At 40.9% G+C, this 19,541-nt stretch overlaps 1 pseudogene; it reads left to right on the plus strand.

The window, feature by feature from the left end:
* Positions 1 to 417: 417 nt before the first annotated feature.
* On the plus strand, positions 418 to 1,297 carry LOC101529988 (ADP/ATP translocase 1-like; annotated as a pseudogene).
* The last annotated feature ends 18,244 nt before the right edge of the window (positions 1,298 to 19,541 follow it).

Genomic DNA, 19,541 nt, shown 5'->3' on the forward strand with positions numbered 1-19,541 from the left:
GCTGTAAACTCTGATATTGTCCATGCCTACAATGTCATGAAACCTTTCAATAGTGGAATGATGGACTTATGACTATTAGTGAAGGACCACCCATTGTACTACTAGAGGGGAAATCAATAGGGAGGGAGGACTTGCGGAGGGGTATGGAAAATACCAGAGCCTATTAAACTGTATCATAAAAAATTAAAATTATTTTTAATTATTGGTTTAAGAAAAAAAATAAAAAGAAATTACATGACCCTTGGCTTGTAAGACTTCAGTCACCTTCCATCTTCCCAAGCATTTAAAAAAGTAACAGCACTCTTCACATTGCTGCAGGCATGGGGTTGGCACAGTGGTGCCTGGCTAGAGTAGGCATAAACATACGTGAGAGTGAAAGTATGACTCCTTGCATATCGTGTGCATGCAGCTGTCACCATGAGTGATCAGACTTTGAGCTTCCTCAACGTCTTCCTGGCAGGCAGCATCACCACTTCAGCGTTAAAGATTGTGGTCATCCCCATCAAAAAGCTACTGCAGATCCAGAATGCCAACAAACAGTGCTGGGAAATGGTGCAAAGGCATCATTGATTGCATGGTGAGATTCTCTAGGGAGAAGGGCTTTCTCTCGTTCTGGAGGAGTAAACTGACTAAAATAATCCACTACTTCCCTACCAAAGCACTCAACTTTTCCTTCAAGGACACGTATAAGCAGATCTTCCCAGGGATAGAGTAGGGATGGGTGTGGATCCATCAGCATAAGCAGCTCTGGTAATACTTTCCTGGTAACCTAGCTTCCAGAAGGGCAGCTGTGTCCACCTCTCTTTGCTCCATCTATCCACTGGACATTGCTAGAACCAGGTTAGCTGCTGATGTGGACAAGAATATCGCCCACGATGAGTTCAGTCATCTGGGTTACTGTTTCACCAGGATTTTCACGTCTGATGACTTGAGGGGTCTCTACCAGGAATTCAACGTCTCTGGCCACGCCATCATTATCTACAGAACTATCTACGTCAGAGTCTATGATACTACCAAAGGGATGCTGCCTGACCCCAAGCATGTGCACATCAGTCTGAGCTGGATGACTGTCCAGAGTGTGACAGCAGTTACAGGGTTGGTGTCCTATCCCTTTCACAGTTAGACACAGAATGATGATGCAGTCTGTCCAGAATAAAGTTAACATCATGTACATATACAAGTTGACTGCTGGAAAAAGATCACCCAAGATGAAGGAACCAAGGCTTTTTCCAAAGGTACACATTCCAATGTGTTGAGAGATATGGGTGGTACTTTTGTATTGGTGATGTATGTCTAATGAAATTGAACCTTCAGCTCATTGATTCACAACAAACTTGAGTCACAAGATCCATCATGTGGTGTAACATTATTGGAGAGAAGTGAAAGACATCTGGAATACAGTCAGACAGAAACACCTCAGAAAAGAAAAATGCTTCATTGAGTGTTCATTAAATCACATGTATTTTGTATTTATGCTACATTTGAATTCCCATAGTGAATAAAAAATAACTGATTATACTTATATAATTAATTGAACAAAGAAAAATTAACTTAATGTAAAACATCAATAAAGATCACGTAAAGTGCTAAATGATAAGATAAAATAAAAACAATAATGCTGTTTTTTGGGACTTTATGAGATCGAATTCTTGCCTTCTCCTTTTGTTTATATTTTACTTTCTTCTATTCATTGTACCCTCATCTATCATTCCTGGAGTCAGCAAGCAAATCATACAGACATTGCTTAAATCATACCTTATTAAAAAGCCAGTGAAATCCAGAATTCAAACTTAGTATAAAGCCATGCATTCCTACTGTAACCCTACATAGTAATACCATTCTTAGAATATAGCCATTGAACAATTGACTTGTGTGTTATGTTTTTGTTTTCCATGATAGCATCAACTGTTCAATCTACCAGAATGCTCCACTTTCTACATCTTTAATTGCTGCTTGTCCAACTCAAGTTTCATATCTCTTTACAAATATTATATTCTCAGAAAAATAATTTCTAATCTTTTGAACAAAATCATCTCCAATCCTTTATCTACCAAGACCCTCAAAGATGGAGTAAGATGATGGCTGCGTAAGTCGATTGGGTGATCATTTCCATACAGAAACAACTATTCAAATATCTACTCACTCAATAAGTCATTCTCACAAGATCTAAGACAGTCAGATGAAATGACATTACATACAATTTGTTACAGTAATAAAAGATGAATTGACAGAAATGCAAATCACTTCTCTATCAACAACTCAAGGTGAGCAGAAACACTTCACCTTTTGTTTGGGGAAGGAGATGGAATTAAGGCTAAATTTCAGACTTCAAATTGAGTACCAGGTAAACCTCAATAAAAAAAAAGCAGTATCTGAAAGGTCCCAAAATCAGCTGATACAGAACATACCTGTGGGCCTAACATTTGGAGGCTTCTTAATAAGGCAGCCAAGGAGTACTTGCATTATTTTTTCTCATGCTTCTTGCAGGCATTGTAGCAAAACACATATAGGAAATAAGGCAGGAAAGAAATCATATGACTATGTGGCAAGATTCATCTCCTGATAAAGTCCAAAGATTTCTATCCCTATGCTACATATCACAGACAAAACTTATACAATTGCTCTGGCAAAAGATTATGACATGAACCCCAGCGGAAAGGACATCCAACCAAAATGTATTATAACCAGCTACACATGAAATTTGTGTGAACCCCTGAGACTGCTACAGGGTTTACTGGCTCTGAAGAGTCAACTTAGTACCAACCTGAATGGCCAAGAGGCTGCCTTTATCAGCTCTACTCCAACCTTGGGTTTGACAGCTAGGAAGCATAGGACTGTGTCATAGGATTCAGTCTGGCAGAGGGGCCAGGGTGGGGGGAGATGCACAATAGTACAGATTCTAATAGTCCATTTCCCAGGACAGTGTTTTCAGATTGGAATCTCATAGCCTCATTTTACTAACTACACCAGCAACACCTCCCTCTGATTGGTGAGATCAAGGTGTAACAGTACATAAGCAGCAAATAGCCCATCACAGTGTAGGCTTTGCTTCTATCTCGGTGTGCTGCTGGTCTCAACAGGTCCTAGGACCCAAGTGTGATTGACTATTATAGTATTGGTGGCCACAGGCTTGGTGCTTGGGCTTTTTTGTTTTGTTTTGTTTTGTTTTTTGTTTGATCCTAGGTTCCTGATTCTGAAATACACACCAATTGCAGATCCATGACAAACTGGCACATTCTGTTGGACTCACAACTTATCAACAGTATATTTGGGCAATTCTCAGTTTAAGATGATATCTAGAGCTAAAATTACCAAAGTTCTTACAGGTTCAGATAAAATAGGATTGCTCAGAACTTCCAGGGATTTTGTCATACATACACATACAAAAAAAATCCATATTATAAGGACAGGAAAAATGCCTAGTTCTTCAATATACGAACAACGCCATACACCAAACAAGCTTAAGAACATTTAGGGAATCATGATGTTACCTAATATATAAAATAATATGCCACAAGCCAACAGATAGTAATTGCCAATTGCACATTCTCAAATGAAAAAAAAAATGTTCTAAGGAAAGTCCATGAGTAATGAGAGATTAAGGAGGAACAATTTAATACTCTGAGAAATGGATGTAGCACAGATGATTGTAACCTTTAAAAATCAAACGAAATTTTTTCAAATGGAAATTGCATAAATCAAAAATACAACAGAAGCTATCATTAGAATACTAGACATTAAGGACCTGATACGATGGCCCAGTGGCTACATCCTCACCTTAAATGTGCCGGGATATCAAATGGGTGCTGGTTCATGTCCCTGCTGTTCCACTTCCCATCTGCCTGTGGCATGGGAGTACATTAGAGGATGGCCAAGGGCCATGGGATGCTGCACCCACATGGGAGACCCAGAAGATCCTCCTGGCTCCCAGCTTGGAATTGGCTCAGCTATGGCCATTGCAGTCACTTGGGGAGTGAACCGGTGGACAGAATATCTTTATCCCCAACTCTTCTCTGTTCATCTGTTTTGCCAACAAAAATCTTTTTAAAATTTTAAAAGAATAATAAACATCAAAGTAAAACTACGAGCTGAAAGACTGGCTATTTTGAAATGGATAATTGATGGGATAAAAAGAGAATCAAGAGGAATGAAGAAAGCTGGGGGGACTTTTGGATAGTATGAAAGGTCCAAATGTCCAGGTTAGTGGATTACCATTAATCCGAGAATGCCGAATTAATAAAATGCGTAATTCAAATTGGTGCCAGGAATATATCAAAGAAATACTGAGAGGAAACTTCCCAACACTAGAGAAAGATATGCACAACTGTCATTTCCAGGAACATCCAAGAACCTCAGGGCTATGATCCAGATTCAATTCAACCCATCTGTACCCTAACACATGTTAGAATGAAGCCCTTTAAATCTAAGGGTTGAGAAGTCTCAAAGCTTCAAGAGGAATGAAACCACACATTAAGTTACTATAATTCAATTGACTTCAGACTTGAAAACAGAAAGTATACAGGCCAAGAGAGAATGAAATGAGATTTTCATAGTATGGAAAGAAAAAGACTGTAAACCATGAAAAACCAAAAGAACTTATCAACATCAACTATCTCTTGTACAAACTGATAAAGGGAATTCCATAAATTGAAATAAAGTTTCTACGAGAACTAAATCTCAAAAGGTAGAAAACTCATTGATAACAGTAACTATTCAGAAGGATAATATTGTAGTGTTACAAACATGATTTACAAGTTATTCATATGCTTAGAATTGGCAACCAAAAACAAAATAATTAGATCTATAGAAACTGCATTAATTTGTCAAGACATGGGAAATACAGAAAGAGGTAAAATGAAATGTGAACAGCTCACAATGTGGAAGAGTGGATGGCAAGTATTTTTGTTTTTTTCATTTTTGTTGTTTGAATGTATCTGTAATCGATGTGCATTTAAAAACGGCACAACATACAAGCATTCGTTTGTAGGACTCATAGTTGCAACAAAGGAAGACGTTAAGTGGCAAACATATCTAAAATAAAATGAAATAAAATATATAGAAAATCACAGAAAAGCAGTAATTCTAATAAAACATAGAAAATAGGTAGTAAAGTGCCTAGTGTGGTGGTCTAGTTGCAAAGGTCCTCACCTTGCATTGTCAGGATCCTACATGGGTGCTATTTCATATCCTGGATGCTCCAATTGCCTTCCAGCTCCCTGCTTGTGGCCTGGGAAAGCACAGAGAATGGCCCAAAGCCTTGGGACCCTGCACTTGTGTGGATGATCCAGAAGAAGCTTCTGGCTACTACCTTCAATTCTGTTCATCTCCAGCCATTGTGGCCACTGGGGAGTGAACCAACTGATAGATTTACACAGACAAAGAGAGACAAAGATCTTCTGACTTTCCAAGAATAAAAATAAATCTTACAAAATATAGGAAGCAAAATTATAATAATAATCTCAAATATTAATAATTATCTTAAGTATAAATGTGCCAAATTGCTAAATAAATATATATACAGTATATCCAAGTATATCCAGTTGACAGGAAGCATACTTCACCTAAAGGACAAACATAGATATTAAGTGAAAATGTAAAATACAGTGTATGTTTAAAATCTGATGTGAAGAATTCTGGTACTGTGGCATAGTGGATTAAGTCATTGTGATACCAACATTCAATATGGTCACTAGCTAATGTCCTGTGTCCTCCACTGTCAGTCCACATCCCTGCCAATCCACCTGGTAATGCAGCTGAAGATGCCATATTTCTTGCACCCCTGCCACCCATGAAATACATCCAGGAGAAGCTCCTGATTCCTGGGTTCAGCCTGGCCCAGGTCTAGCTTTTGGATGGTTTAGGCACTGAACCAGCAGGCAGAAAATCTTTCTCTCTGAATCCCACCTCCCTCACTCTGTTTCTTCCTCCCTCTCTGTAATTGACATTCAGATAAACAAATACATCTTTTTAAAGCATCAGAAGAGGATATGGAGACACAATAGCAGAAATGAATTTTTAAAAGTAGAGATTATCATGAATTAATATGCGTTGATAGGACCAGGCCCATAGCCTAGTGGCTAAAACCCTCACCTCAAATGCACTAGGATCCCATACAGCGTCCGGTCATGTCTGGCTGCTCCACTTATCATCCAGCTCCATATTTGTAATCTGGGAAGCAGTAGAAGATGACCCAGTGGTTTGGCATCCTGTACTCTCCTGGGAGACTCAGAGGTGGCTCCTGGAAGCTGGCCTCAGCTTGGCTCAGCTCTGGCTGTCACAGCCACATGGGGAGTAAATCAGGAAAGAGAGGATCTGTATTTCTGTCTCCTGCTTTCCGTAGATCTAAATTTCCAATTAAATACATTAATTTGTCATTGTCCATACCTACAATGTCAATATACACTTAAATAGCAAAATGATAGGCTTATGGATGTTTATGAAGTGCTATATATATATTTTTTAAAGATTTTATTTTATTTTTATTACAAAGTCAGACATGCACAGAGGAGACAGAGAGGAAGATCTTGTGTCCGATGATTCACTCCCTAAGTGAGCCGCAACGGCTGGTGCTGTGCCGATCCAAAGCCGGGAACCTGGAACCTCTTCCACGTCTCCCACGTGGGTGCAGGGTCCCAAAGCTTTGGGCCTTCCTCAACTGCTTTCCCAGGCCACAAGCAGGGAGCTGGATGAGAAGTGGAGCTGCTGGGATTAGAACTGGCACCCATATGGGATCCCAGGGCATTCAAGGTGAGGACTTCAGCCGCTAGGCCACGCTGCCGGGCCTGAAGTGCTATATTTTTGTAACAATACAGGAGAATTCAGTCTGAGGAGAAGATTTGAAGAGGCTGTATGGGAAATCCTAGAGCCTTTTGAACAGTATCATAAAATAATTTTTAAAAATTGTTAGAAAAAGAAAAAATACACTGATAAATTTGATAACCTAGACAACAACAACAAAAAAATCCCAGACACAGATACTTTATAAATACTGAATTATGAAGAAATACAACACTTAAACCAACCAATAATGAGTAATGAAATTGGATCAGTAACAACAAATTCTCAAAGTAGACTCCAGGACCAGATGGCTTAACTGCTGAATTCCACCAAACATTTAAAAGAAGAACAAATAGCAATCTTCTTAAATTAGTGCAAAAAAAAAAATTGGAGAGGAGGAAATTATTCCAAACTCATTATATGAGGTCAGCGTTATCCTGACACCAAAATCAAACACGAAGGAAAGTTGCAGGCCAACATCCTTAATGAACATTGATGCCAAAGTCTTAAAAAAAGTTATAATACTAGCTCAAACTCACATTGGAATGTGTTTTTAAATGAGCAAGTGACAATCATCCAATGGATGCAAAGATAGTCAGAAGTTAGCAAATCAATAATGGGACCTGAATCCTTAACAAAGTTAAGGACCAGAATCAAAAGTTTGTTTCCACAGATGCTGCAAAGGCATTTGATAATACTTCATATGCTGCTATGTTAGAAATTGAACAAAAAGAGGGTAAACTATTTTAACATCATAAGGTTGTATATAATGGGCCAAGAGCTAACAGCACACTAATTGAGGAAAAAACTAAAGATTTTTCTCTAAAATCTGGAACAAGTCAAAAATGTCCGCTTTCATAATTTTTATTCAGCGTAGTACTAACAGTTCTTGCCAGATCACTCAGACAAGTGAAGAAAGAGCATCCAAACCGGAGTAAAGAAAATCAAATTGGTAATGCTTTCAGATGACATGATTTTATTTACAAAAACTCCAAAGATTTCACTCAAACTACTATGACAACTAATAAGTAAATTCAGTAAATTTTCAGAATGCTAGATTCATGTGAAAAATTGGTAGTATCACTACATAAATAGCAAAATACCTGACAAACATAGTTAGATCCAATTTCCAGTAACTACAAAAATGAATATATTAAACTAAAAAGATGAAAAATCTCATGAATCATTTACCATTATAGAAACTGAAGAGGATACAAAAGGCATGAAATACACTGTGTTCATGAATTGAATGAATTACTATTACTTTAATGGCTTTCCGATACTATCAGCCATCTAATGCAATCCCTAATGAAACATTACTCGAATTTGAAAAAAAAAAAAAAAAAAACAGAAGATTCCAGAAATCCTGAGCAAAAAGGACAAAGACTAAAGGAACAGAATAGACAGCCTAGAAATAAATCTGTGTATCTACAGCTAGCTGGTCTTCAAGAAAGATGAGAATATGAACTGGAGAAAAAAAACATCATTTCATTAGTATTTCTAGGACTATTAGATCTGCATATCCAGAAGACTCGAAAGAAGCTTCTGATCTCTCATTTTGTGTAAGAATCACCTGAAAATTGATCAATGGACTCTTACTATGAATATGCTGCAAGAAAACATTGAGAAATTTTTCATGACAGAAGACACGTAAAGTGCTTTGTTTGGATTATATCCCAAAAGTACAGGAAACAAAAGTATAAGGGAAACAAAGCAAAAATAAACAAATGGTATTTCATCAAACCAGAGATTTTTGAGCAATGCATAGAGCAATAGGCATAGTAAAGATGTAACTTGTAGAATGGAATAAATAATTGCAATCTTGGTATTAGATGGGGATTAATACTCAGCATATATAATGAATTTGAGCAACTGAATAACAAAAGCATAATTAAAGGTGAATATTACAAGTAAAGTCAAAATGAATGCAAGTGAAATTAAATATATTTTATGGGAAGTTGGGCATATAATTGATCAAAAAGAATACTAATATGAGATGTTAATAGGGAAAATGGGGTGCTCCGACCAGCAGTGACAGTAATGTGGACAGGGAGAGAATCTGGGGATGAAGCACTGACAGCAAACCAGTGATGGTAGAAGTCTGTGAAATCTCCCTTTATTGCTCATTCACCTCTACTTATATATTCTTTCCCCACGTCCTCATTTAGCAGGATATTGGATACAGATGAGTCCAATTAGTCAAGGTGTTTTTAGCCACAAGCCCAGTTCCTGTTCCTGCCCAGCTCAATGAGTGCTAATCAGCTCCTTAGCCCACAGCAGGCTCCCCTTTTTGTTTTAAAGCAGACTTGAATGCACCAGTCTTAGGTTGTGAACTCCCAGGTTATCAGCCTTACCGGTTATCAGGAATCTCCGAAGCGTGACTGAGCCCCTGTCTCAGGTTGGTCAGTGCCTGGTCCATCTTATCTGTCACTGGCTGCCATTCAACACGTTGACTGCTGCAGCTGTACAAACCATAATTGCGGAGGCTGTAACCCTGTTCCACGGCTAGGAATATCTTTAGCTCAGTAGCAATGAGCAGACACCAGCTTCCAGGCTTGGGAAACATTTTGCACTTGCATAGGTGTTACATGCATAAAGACATGATGATGGGGAACAAGAGGCCCTGACCATATCCCACAGCATCTGCTGCTCCTCTGCCAAAAAATTGACCTGCTTTTACAACATAAGCATGTCCACCCACACATGTTCATCTATACAGCTCTGTTGTTCCATAGCTCAGGCAGTCAGTTCTGCAAGCTTGTTCATGGGCTCAGTGGTAGCTGTAGGGTGTCCTAGGGTCACTGCTGCTGCTCCAGGGCAACGCTGGCTATGATGGTCAATGTTATGTCAAAGTGTCTTTTACGCCTTATCAGGCCAACAGAGGCCTCTCCATTAGCCCAAATAGGCACAGGCAGGATTCCGGACAGCTGCATGACAACAGCAGTATCACCATTGCCATTCCAATATGCTGTTAGGATGCAGCTGACCTCAATGCAATTCACTTCAGGGACATTTTCTGTATGTAAGAGAAAAACAGGGGGATAACACGGGCTTAAAATACAAGGAGCTAAGGTTCACCCACGTGAGCAAGTCCTCAAATCCAGAGGAGTAATTGAACTAATAATTTCCATAGTACTAATTGCCTCCCTTAATAAGAAAAAGGGAGTGGCATTCAGTGCATGCCCAGTCCCCACAAAGCTGCCACATGGAAAAGGCGGGAAGTATCAGGACCTCTGTGCTCATAGAAGAAAAAAGAGGGGTGCTTAACAATATGCTAATATACTTATGTAATGTATAAAGGCCCAATATACTTGCTTGTCCTGTCAATCTTTCGACTCAAATGCCATCACCATGGCCAGTACCCAAGCTTTCACAAGACTCAGCAGCAGGAGCTTGCCAGACAAGCCTTTAAGGAATCCACTGTGGGCCATTTTCATTTCCTGGGAAACCACAAACCGATCCTTGCCCCCATATAAGGACAGGATCTGGGCCTTGCCACTGACCAGTCAAGGGATCTTTCCACATCACGTAACCCTTCTGCTTCTGAGATGGATTCCAGTGACGATCTGCAGCAGACCATCCTTCAGCATCCAATGTTAGAACATTTTAGCTAAATAATACATGGTTCAAATGATCTTGGTGAATGCTAGACTCCCCCTTTTTTGTTTTAATAAGGTAATTCTTACTAGCATGGTTGGCACATTCGACAATACCTTGTCCTTGAGGATTATAAGGAATACCTGTAATTAGTTGTACATGGTGGGAGGCAGCAAGATCAGAAAACTTACTGCTGATGCAGCAGGGACCATTATCAGTTTTAATAACTTTGGGAGTTCCCAATATGGAAAAACATGCATGGCAATGGGCTAGAGCGTGCCTGACATGTTCCCCTGTATAAGGAGTCACTAGAATAAATCCAGAGCAAGTATCGACAATACATACTTAGTGTCCCAAGCTCTTGGACATGTGTCACGTCCATTTGGCAATAATCTTAATATAATTCAATCAACCTGATTAACTGTCTCCACAAAACAGATTAATTCGTTGACATTCTGGAGGCCTCGTGAGAATACCAAGGGAAACCCTAGAATATGAAATTTTTGAATACTTGGATGCCTTTTGAAAGATAGCTAAAAATATCTGGGCTATGGAAATTTTGGGGGCTTTAATACAATTCTGAAAAAAATGAAATCCCAAATAATTAAATGGAGAAGCAAGTTGTGTTTTGTCTGGGGCTATAGCTAATCCTGCCCCCACTGAAGGAAGAGACGCTGAAGTTGCTCCTGTAAATCTTTCACCGCTGCGCTCAGATTGAATGGTGCCTATGGCACAGGCAGTGCAGAGAGCTCTTGGCCTGTCCAAAGGAGACTTTTGCTCGGCACACACTCTATGGGTACATGCTCCACAGGTGGAGAATCTTCGGCAAACTCACTTCCATTCTCTTCCCCTTTCTCCTCCTCAGAAGAGGACTGTGATCTTCGCAGTTTGTCCAGATTTTGTCTGCTCTGGGGTTCCTTCTCCTTTTTTACCCTGGTTTGGAGTCCCCTCTGTATTCTTACTCTGGTTTGCGGCTCCCTGACCCTTCTTGCAAACATTTTTTCAAGGAAGGATTGCACCACCACTTGAGGGGATGATAAAGCATTTTTTTACGAAGCACCAGAGGAAAAAGGTGGCTACTAGGAGAGCAAACCAGCTTCAATGCAGACAGTTTCAATGAACTTCTGCCAGGCCTTAAGTTTAGTGTCGGTGCCTTGTGACTGGAGCAGATCTCTGATTTCCTTAGTCATCTACACTTTCACGAGTTCTTGCCCCATGATAAATTTTACTTATGCCCCTGCAAAATATTTAATTCTAAGCTTACCTCCAGATTTCCAGGGTCCCTCAGATTATCCCTCGTGCCCCAGGATGGGGAGAAGGTCTGGGGATGAAATCATTAATGCCCCTCCTGAGTTCCAGGGATCCCTCAGATTGTCCCTCGTGCCCTAGCACAGGGAGAGGGTCTGGGGATGAAGTTACTTATGCCCCTGCAAAAATTTTTAATTTTAACCTTACCTTCTTAGGTCCAGAGATCCCTCAGATTGTCCCTCGTGCCATGCCCCACATTAGGCATCGTTTGCTCCAACCAGCAGAGCCAGTAGCGTGGACAGGAAGAGAATCTAGGGATGAAGCACCGACAGCAAACCAGTGATGGTAGAAGTCTCTGTGAAGTCTCCCTTTATTGCTCATTCACCTCTACTTATATACTCTTCCCCCTACATCCTCATTTAGCAGGATATTGGATACAAATGAGTCCAATTAGTCAAGGTGTTTTTAGCCACAAGCCCAGTTCCTGTTCCTGCCCAGCTCAATGAGTGCTAATCAACTCCTTAGCCCACAACAATGGGGCAAGGGTATGTATTAGAATTATTAATTAATATCTTGCAATTTTTAAATTTTGTAAATGTACAACTATTCTGAAATAAAATGTCCAAAAAAAGAACTAAATGCATTTCTCAAAAGAAGTCTTGTATATATATATATATATATATATACAGTCCACTAAGAAATATTCACAGCCACTAATCATCAGGAAAATGCAAATCAAAACTACTTAACTCTAGTAAAATGTTTTCTGGGGACCTAAGGATTCAGGATTGGGGTTGGTTGGGGGGAGGTGGCTAGGGGCACAGCACTGATGGGGCAGGTGGGGACCTGGGAGCTCACCTCTAGCCAGATGGAGCAAACCTGGGGATTTCCCCATGTGCTTGGTCCTGTGCAAGATGAAGGGAAGAGACAGAAGAGCCCCTGGTCAGCACACTGTCCTGGTATGCTGGTGGACCAGGTGCAGAGGACTTCAATGGGCCTGGATCTTGGGTGTGTAGAGGGATGAGACACCAGGCCAGCACATATTCCAGGAGCTTGGGATTCTGATGAGTCATAGCTCCCACTGGTGAGAACATGGTTTAGGCCTGGGTGTTGGGCAGGCCAGGCAAGGTAGCTCCACCTGTTGGCAAAACTGTGGGTTAGCATTGGAAGGGAGTGGTCTGGGCAAGGCTGAGCAAACCTTAGCCCACTGGCAAGTATATAAGTCAGGCTGGAGTGCAGGTCATGCAAGGCTAGGCTATCCCATCTACCCATTTGCATGATCCAGGAATGGGAGCATCCTGAGCAGGAACAGGTTGCAGCACATGCCAGTGAGAGTTGGGACTGAGAACCAGAAGAGCAAGGCCAGGTTGCAGCATCTGAAGGCAAAGGCCAAGACAAGTAAGGGGTTATGCTAATCTGGGTCAGATCACCAGCTGACACATGCAAGATCTGTTGCTGGGAGCAAGCCTGGTTGGGAAGCTAAGGAAATACCCTGACTGAGTTGTGGTTCCCACTGGTAAACATGAGGGCTGCAGTGGGGGTTGCTATCTGGTCTGGATATGACTGTGGTGTCCCTCAGCATGAATATGAACTGGGTTTGGGGTGCAACAGACTGGGCTAAACTCCAGCACCCATTGGTGCTTATGAGAATCAGTGTGTGTATAGGACAGGTTGGGCCAGGTCTCTGCCCCTGCTGACCCATGTTTGAGCTGTGTCTGGGTGTGGACCAGACTTGGCTGCATCACCCAACAGTAAGAACTGGAATAGGTGAAGGCAGATCAGGAAAGGCCACGGTTCCTGCTAGTACAGAAGGTGGAATGTTAGGATGGCCTGTGGAACAAGATCAAACATTTGAGAGAGATTCTGATGAAGGAGCTTGGGGAACTCCTCTGTCGGGACACATTCCCTGTAGGTGAGCACAAAAACCAAGGCTGGGAGCAGCCCTCACTAGGCCAGGTAGTGGTACCCACCAGCATACATTTGGCTCATGCCTGGGGCTAGCCAGGCTGGGTCAGTTCATATCACCTGCTGTCAGATCCAAGAATCAGAATGGTGTGTGGGACATGCTGGGTTGGGCCACAGTACCAGCCAGTTCACATGAGGGCCAGGACTGGGGGCTGGCTTGGCTGGGCTGGGCTGTAGCTCACACCAGCATGAGCTGGGACTAGGGATAGGCCCAACTGGCTCATGCTACATCATCCATTGGAAGATATTGAGGTGAGGTAGGCCATGCCAGACTGGGCAACAGTGCCCAACCAACACACCTGAGACCCCAGGGGAAAGGAAAAAACCTAGTAGTTGGGCTCCAAGGGCCCCCTCTGCTGGGCCACTACTCCTGCTGTTGAGTGTGAGAGCTGGGATCAGGAGCAGAACAGGCCAGGCAGGGCTATAACACCTGTTGGTCTGCATGTGAGTTGGAGCAGGGGAAATCCAGGTTGGACTGACTACGTACTGGTACATGCATAAGGCATAGTGGGGGTGGGCTGCTGGGCTTTGCTGTAGAATCAACTGGCAGATACTGGTACTGGAGGCAAATTCTGTCAAGCTAAACTGTAGAATCACACAGAAAGTGCAAGATGTGGGAGTGGGCACATTCAGGAGACTGTGGGCATCTCCCATTTGGATTGTCACTCCAACTGGTGAGTATGAGAACCAGAACTAGGGGCAGGCATGGCTAGACAGAGACTGGCACCCACTGGCACCAGTGTGGACTGGGTCAGGTTGGGTTGAACTAGGTTTCAGTGCTCATTGACATATATGAAAGCTGAATGGGATGTGGAGCAAACTAGACTAGTCTGCTATAAACACTGGAAAGCACGGAAACTGGGGGGCGGGGTGCAGGGGGTCGTCCTGGTAGCGGTTTTTAGAGGTCACTCTGACTGGGCTGCAACTCCCGCTGGTTTATGGGAAGGCCGAGTGTGTGATGGGCAGGATCAGGCTGGCTGCAACATCCATTGGTTTGCATAGAAGACAGTGCTAGAGCCAGATCTAACCCAACAATTACAACCACCAGCATGCTCACGTAGGCTGATTTGGGTAATGAACTGTACTGGATCCTGTGTTGGCATGCACACACAGGAAATCTGGTCAGGGATCACCTGACCTGAGATTTCCTTGGGAATTCCCTCAATTGAACCACTGGACTCAGGACTTCAACCATGGAGAGGATTGCACATTCAATGGTCTGACCATGAAGTGCATGTGTCAGAGCTGGGCATCCTCCATGGCTTACAGCAGTGAACAGCATATCCAGTTGCACATGTAGGTTATGGCAGTCCATTGGAGCCTGAAGAGGATACCTGGTTCCATAACAGAGGATGGAGGGTAGAACAAAATGATCAACTACCCCAACCAAGCATTGGCAATGAAAATCTGGCCAAATGGAGATGCTAAGGTGGACTCTATCAGCCAGTGGATTCTGGAGAGATTTCATCATGCTAGAAGTGGTGAGACTGACAGCAGTTCAAAACTGTTGAACTATCAAAACCACTTGCATGGGGCCTTCAGAGAATGCCTCACACTGGGAACTCTGGCATGGCATCAGAAGGCTGTCCCCCATTCCAGGGTATGGAGGTGGTTGGGAGGCTGGGTGGCTGGGTGCTGCTTCTCCCCTTATCTCCTCCCTTTCCCACATATAGGAAGGAAAAATTAATTCAATTAATTCCATAATGTAAATTGTTATTGATGCTATGTTGGGGCTTCTAATTGATCGGCATGATATTCTGCCAGCTCTACCTTCAGACCAGAGATGGTCTCACCAAGAAACTGTTGAATTTATCTGGACAATAAGATGCTAGACTCTATGCTTGATATATGCTTGCAATGAAAGAATCTTGACTGAATTTGAAATGTAATGCTGCAACAAGGTGGAGGAATCCACCATGGGAGGAGGGTTCGGGAGGGGTTGGGGGAATCCAAGAGCCTATGAAACTGTGTCACATAATGCAATGTAATTAATAAAAAAAAAGAAGGGCCTAGGAATTCCACCCAAGCCCCCTTCAGGCTGCTCCTCCCTTGGATGGAACTGCCCAGCTAGCCTCACAAGCTTATGGGCCAAAGTTGAACATTCCACCATTCAAGTGCATGATGGCATTGTAGACATAGGCAAATGTGGAAAATCTATTTTTATATTGTCAAGATAAATTTAACTTTCACTGGGAGTCTAACTTTTTTTTTTGCAGAACAGAGATGCCTACTGCAATGTATCTTCACTCCCTACGATGCTAGCCTCCATTATACAATTCATCTGTAAAAATATATTTGTACTTGTTCATCTATGTCTATTTGTTTTGTGTTTTGCATGCACGTTGCCTTAAATCTTTTTGTTCCTCCCATAACCTTTCTGTATCATTAGTGTAGAATACTTTTACCCTCCATCTATAATTGCTGAAACTAAAAACATGTTTTAGTTTAAAATCTGCACCCTCTACCTAACATTTTTACCACCACTAAATGGCCTAATACAATAAGTAGACTGTATAGTAGTCAGGTTGCCTAAATTTGAAATCCAGCTTTACTATATTCACATGTATGACTGTACAAATCAGTGCCATTGAAATTATTTTCAATGTAGTAGATACTAATCTGATATTCTTTATTGTAATGTGTTTATCTTTTCACATTCATTTAGTTCACTTAGCTGCTTTCTAAATTGATCATCTGTGTCAGATATTTCCTTGCTTTCGTGCAGAGCATGCACAGCAGTGATCAAATCAAACTCCTTGATTTTAGGAGTAGATTCCAGTGGGAAGAGAGAATGCTGAACGTACCTGGTCTGAAATGGCATGCCTCTATCATTTGTTTTCAGATCTTGATTTGTAGATGGTTATGTCAGGCTGAATATAAAAGGTACTAACTGAAATTATGTGTACAGAGCGTGTTACTGAACTGGAAATTCTGGATGGAGCACCATTAATATAAACATCTTGTTCCAAGGTGATAGGGTATGAAATTTGCAAAAATGGTTTTGAAATCTACTTGCATATCTCATGAAAACCTTTCCTGCAGTGAGTACAGCTAAATGCCAGCAATTGAAAATAAGAATTTCAGAGAAGTCATTTAGGTTTCTCTGCATGTAACCCCGTTTCCCAAAGATGGCATGATTGAATTGTTTCCCTATACATTTCAAGTTAAGCAAAAGGCTCTTCAAAGGAAACAAATCAGATGTTATTGTTATTGCTCTTTAGTTTTGGAACGCTTAGATTGGTACACTTGAGTCTGTCCCATATAGGGATATGTAAAAGATGAAAGGTCTCACTAGCTGCTTTGTGGTAACAGGTGGAGTCTAGAGCAGCCTGCACTCCTTCAGTGTGTTGGGGTGTGCAATAATTGAGTATTTGCTGTGAGTCAAAAGTACTTGAAAGGGAGGGGAAGATGACTAAACTGTTTCATAAGTGCTGTGGGGGAAATTAAACCTCAGTAGAAAGAATTTATGGCAGTAATGGATGCATATACAAGGAAGAAGTAAGTGACCAGTTGCAGTAGAGATACACTTACTTTCCTCACTAACCAAGATGGACTGGGCACCTTTGATACTTATGTAAGTAAACAAGGTCACTTGAGAAAATTATAGGAATTATGGAACACATTATATAGTACAATTGGATGGAAATTTGGTAGGGTAAGAACAAATTCCCAAGAAGTTATTTGGGAGTGGGAATGCTTTTTTGAACAAGCAAGAGTAGATTGGCAGGTAACAGCCAGTCAATAATTTGAAAGCAGAATGCTTGCAGGTAAATAGATCAACAAGCACTAGGGGCATTGGGGGAAGTTAGTTTCATCTACTTTAGGAACAAAAAGAAAACTGTAACCTGGAAGCCTAGTAAGTGAGAATGATGGACTAGTAGTGGTTTTTACCCTTGAGGTCTGAAAGAGTAGGTTAAATAGGGCTTTGCCAGGACATAGTAATGGACTTGAGTTTTATTTGAGTTTAAGTGACAGTCACTAGAGACATGCAAACAGGAGTGATAGGAAATATATTTTTAAAATAATATCATTAAGCTGCCCCGGGGGCTGATTCTCAGATGGTGGAGCTCAGGTCTGGAGGCTCGCTCAGGCCCATTGGGTGGCCATGAGTTTGGAGCCAGGTGAGTCGGTTTGTCCTGTGGGTGGGGCTCAGGTTTGAAGGCGTGGGCCCATTGGCCTGGCAGGTGCTAGGAGCTGGATGGACCAGCCTGCTCCGGCGGCCGTCTCCCAGGCAGTGGGGCTTGAGTCTGGAGGGTTGGGGCCATTTGGACAGCCATGTGCTCAGAGCCAGTTGGGTTATTTGACCCAATCTGGTTTTACTTTCAGCTGGCTATCTCAATATAAGGGTTTCTTTTTTTTTTTTATTTTGATCAATAATCCATCTGCAGCAAAACAGTGCATACGCTGTTGCTACCAAAACTTTGGCTTGATAAACTAGGACAGCCTTGCCTCTTGTTTCATGGATTTTTATATTAATTTATTCTAACTCCAAACAGATTAGCATTATTCTAGATTGTGAATAGCACAAAGAAATGTACCTTGGTTTCTTTCTTCATATATCCCAGAAGATTTAATTAGCATTTATTGTGTGCCATTCTCATTGGTAGAATTTTACCACAGATACACACTTGCCCTTATGCACAAGGAACATGACACTTCGCTCAAGACGTTATACAAGTAATTATTCACAAGGATGTTCAGCTACAACTGATGCATATGCTAAGCTGAAAAAAATTTTTGAAAAAAATAAAGACTGACAACAAGGGTATGGAGAAAGAAAACCCTTGTGTACTACTAGTAGGAATGTAAATTAACGTAACCATTGTGAAAAGTAATACAGAACTTCCTGAGGAAAAAAAAAAACTAACTAAAACAGAAGTAACATGTAATTCAGATAGCCCACTACTAGGTGTTTATATCCTAAAAAATGAAATCTGTTTGTTGAAGATACATCCATTCTTTCATGTTTCCTGCAGTACCATACATATTACCAAGAAACAAAAACAAGCTAAGCATTTTTCAGCAGATGACTGTATAAAGTGTGGTGCATATATACAATAAAATATTATTTAGACATCAGCTAGGATCAAATCTTACATTTTAAAATAATGTAGATAGAACTGGGAGTTAATAAGTTAGTATGTTAAATGAAATAAGCCAGGCATTGGAAAAGACAAGAACTATCTGCTCACAGTCATATGGGAAATCTAACGAAGCTCAATTCACTGAAGCTTAAAGTTACGTGATGATTACCAGTACTTTGGATATACAAGCCAGAGGAAGAAATGGTGAAAGATTGATTGACTGGTACTTAAAAGTCAGATGGAAACACAAAGTTCTGGTGTTTAACAGCACAGAAGAATAGTGGTAATGCATTGAATAATATGGTTTAAAAATATAAAATCTAGAGGAAAAGATTTAAACATTTTCACCACACATACATGATAGATTTTTCAGGAAATAAGTATGTTTACCATATTAGAAACTATATAATCTATACATATATCAAAATATCATGCAGTACCATGAAACATAAAATCTTGTATGCAATTAAAAGTGAAAAATATTTTAAAAGCTCTACTTATGATTAGTTATTCAACTCCAATTAAATCTATTTTACAAATTTATCTGTGTCTCTTATGAGGAAAATCAAAGCAGAACAATGGAATAGACGACAATGGGGAGGTGTTTTAGATGTGGGGTAAGAGGAGTTTTCTATGTTAAGTTTATAAATGAACAGACATTAGACCATTTGAGATCTAGTCATGAAAATACCTGCTTGTTTTTTTTATAGTCACCAACATGTGGATAAATGGAAAAATATTCCCTGTTTTACAATTACAAAGATACTTCATGTTGAAACATCATGAGTGAACAATTTGTGATGCATTTTTATCAGACTTAGCATTTACCATTATTGTCCTAAGCGCATTTAATTTCTGCTCCTTCATTCC

Source organism: Ochotona princeps, chromosome 3, assembly GCF_030435755.1.
Source record: "Ochotona princeps isolate mOchPri1 chromosome 3, mOchPri1.hap1, whole genome shotgun sequence".
NCBI lineage: Eukaryota > Metazoa > Chordata > Mammalia > Lagomorpha > Ochotonidae > Ochotona > Ochotona princeps.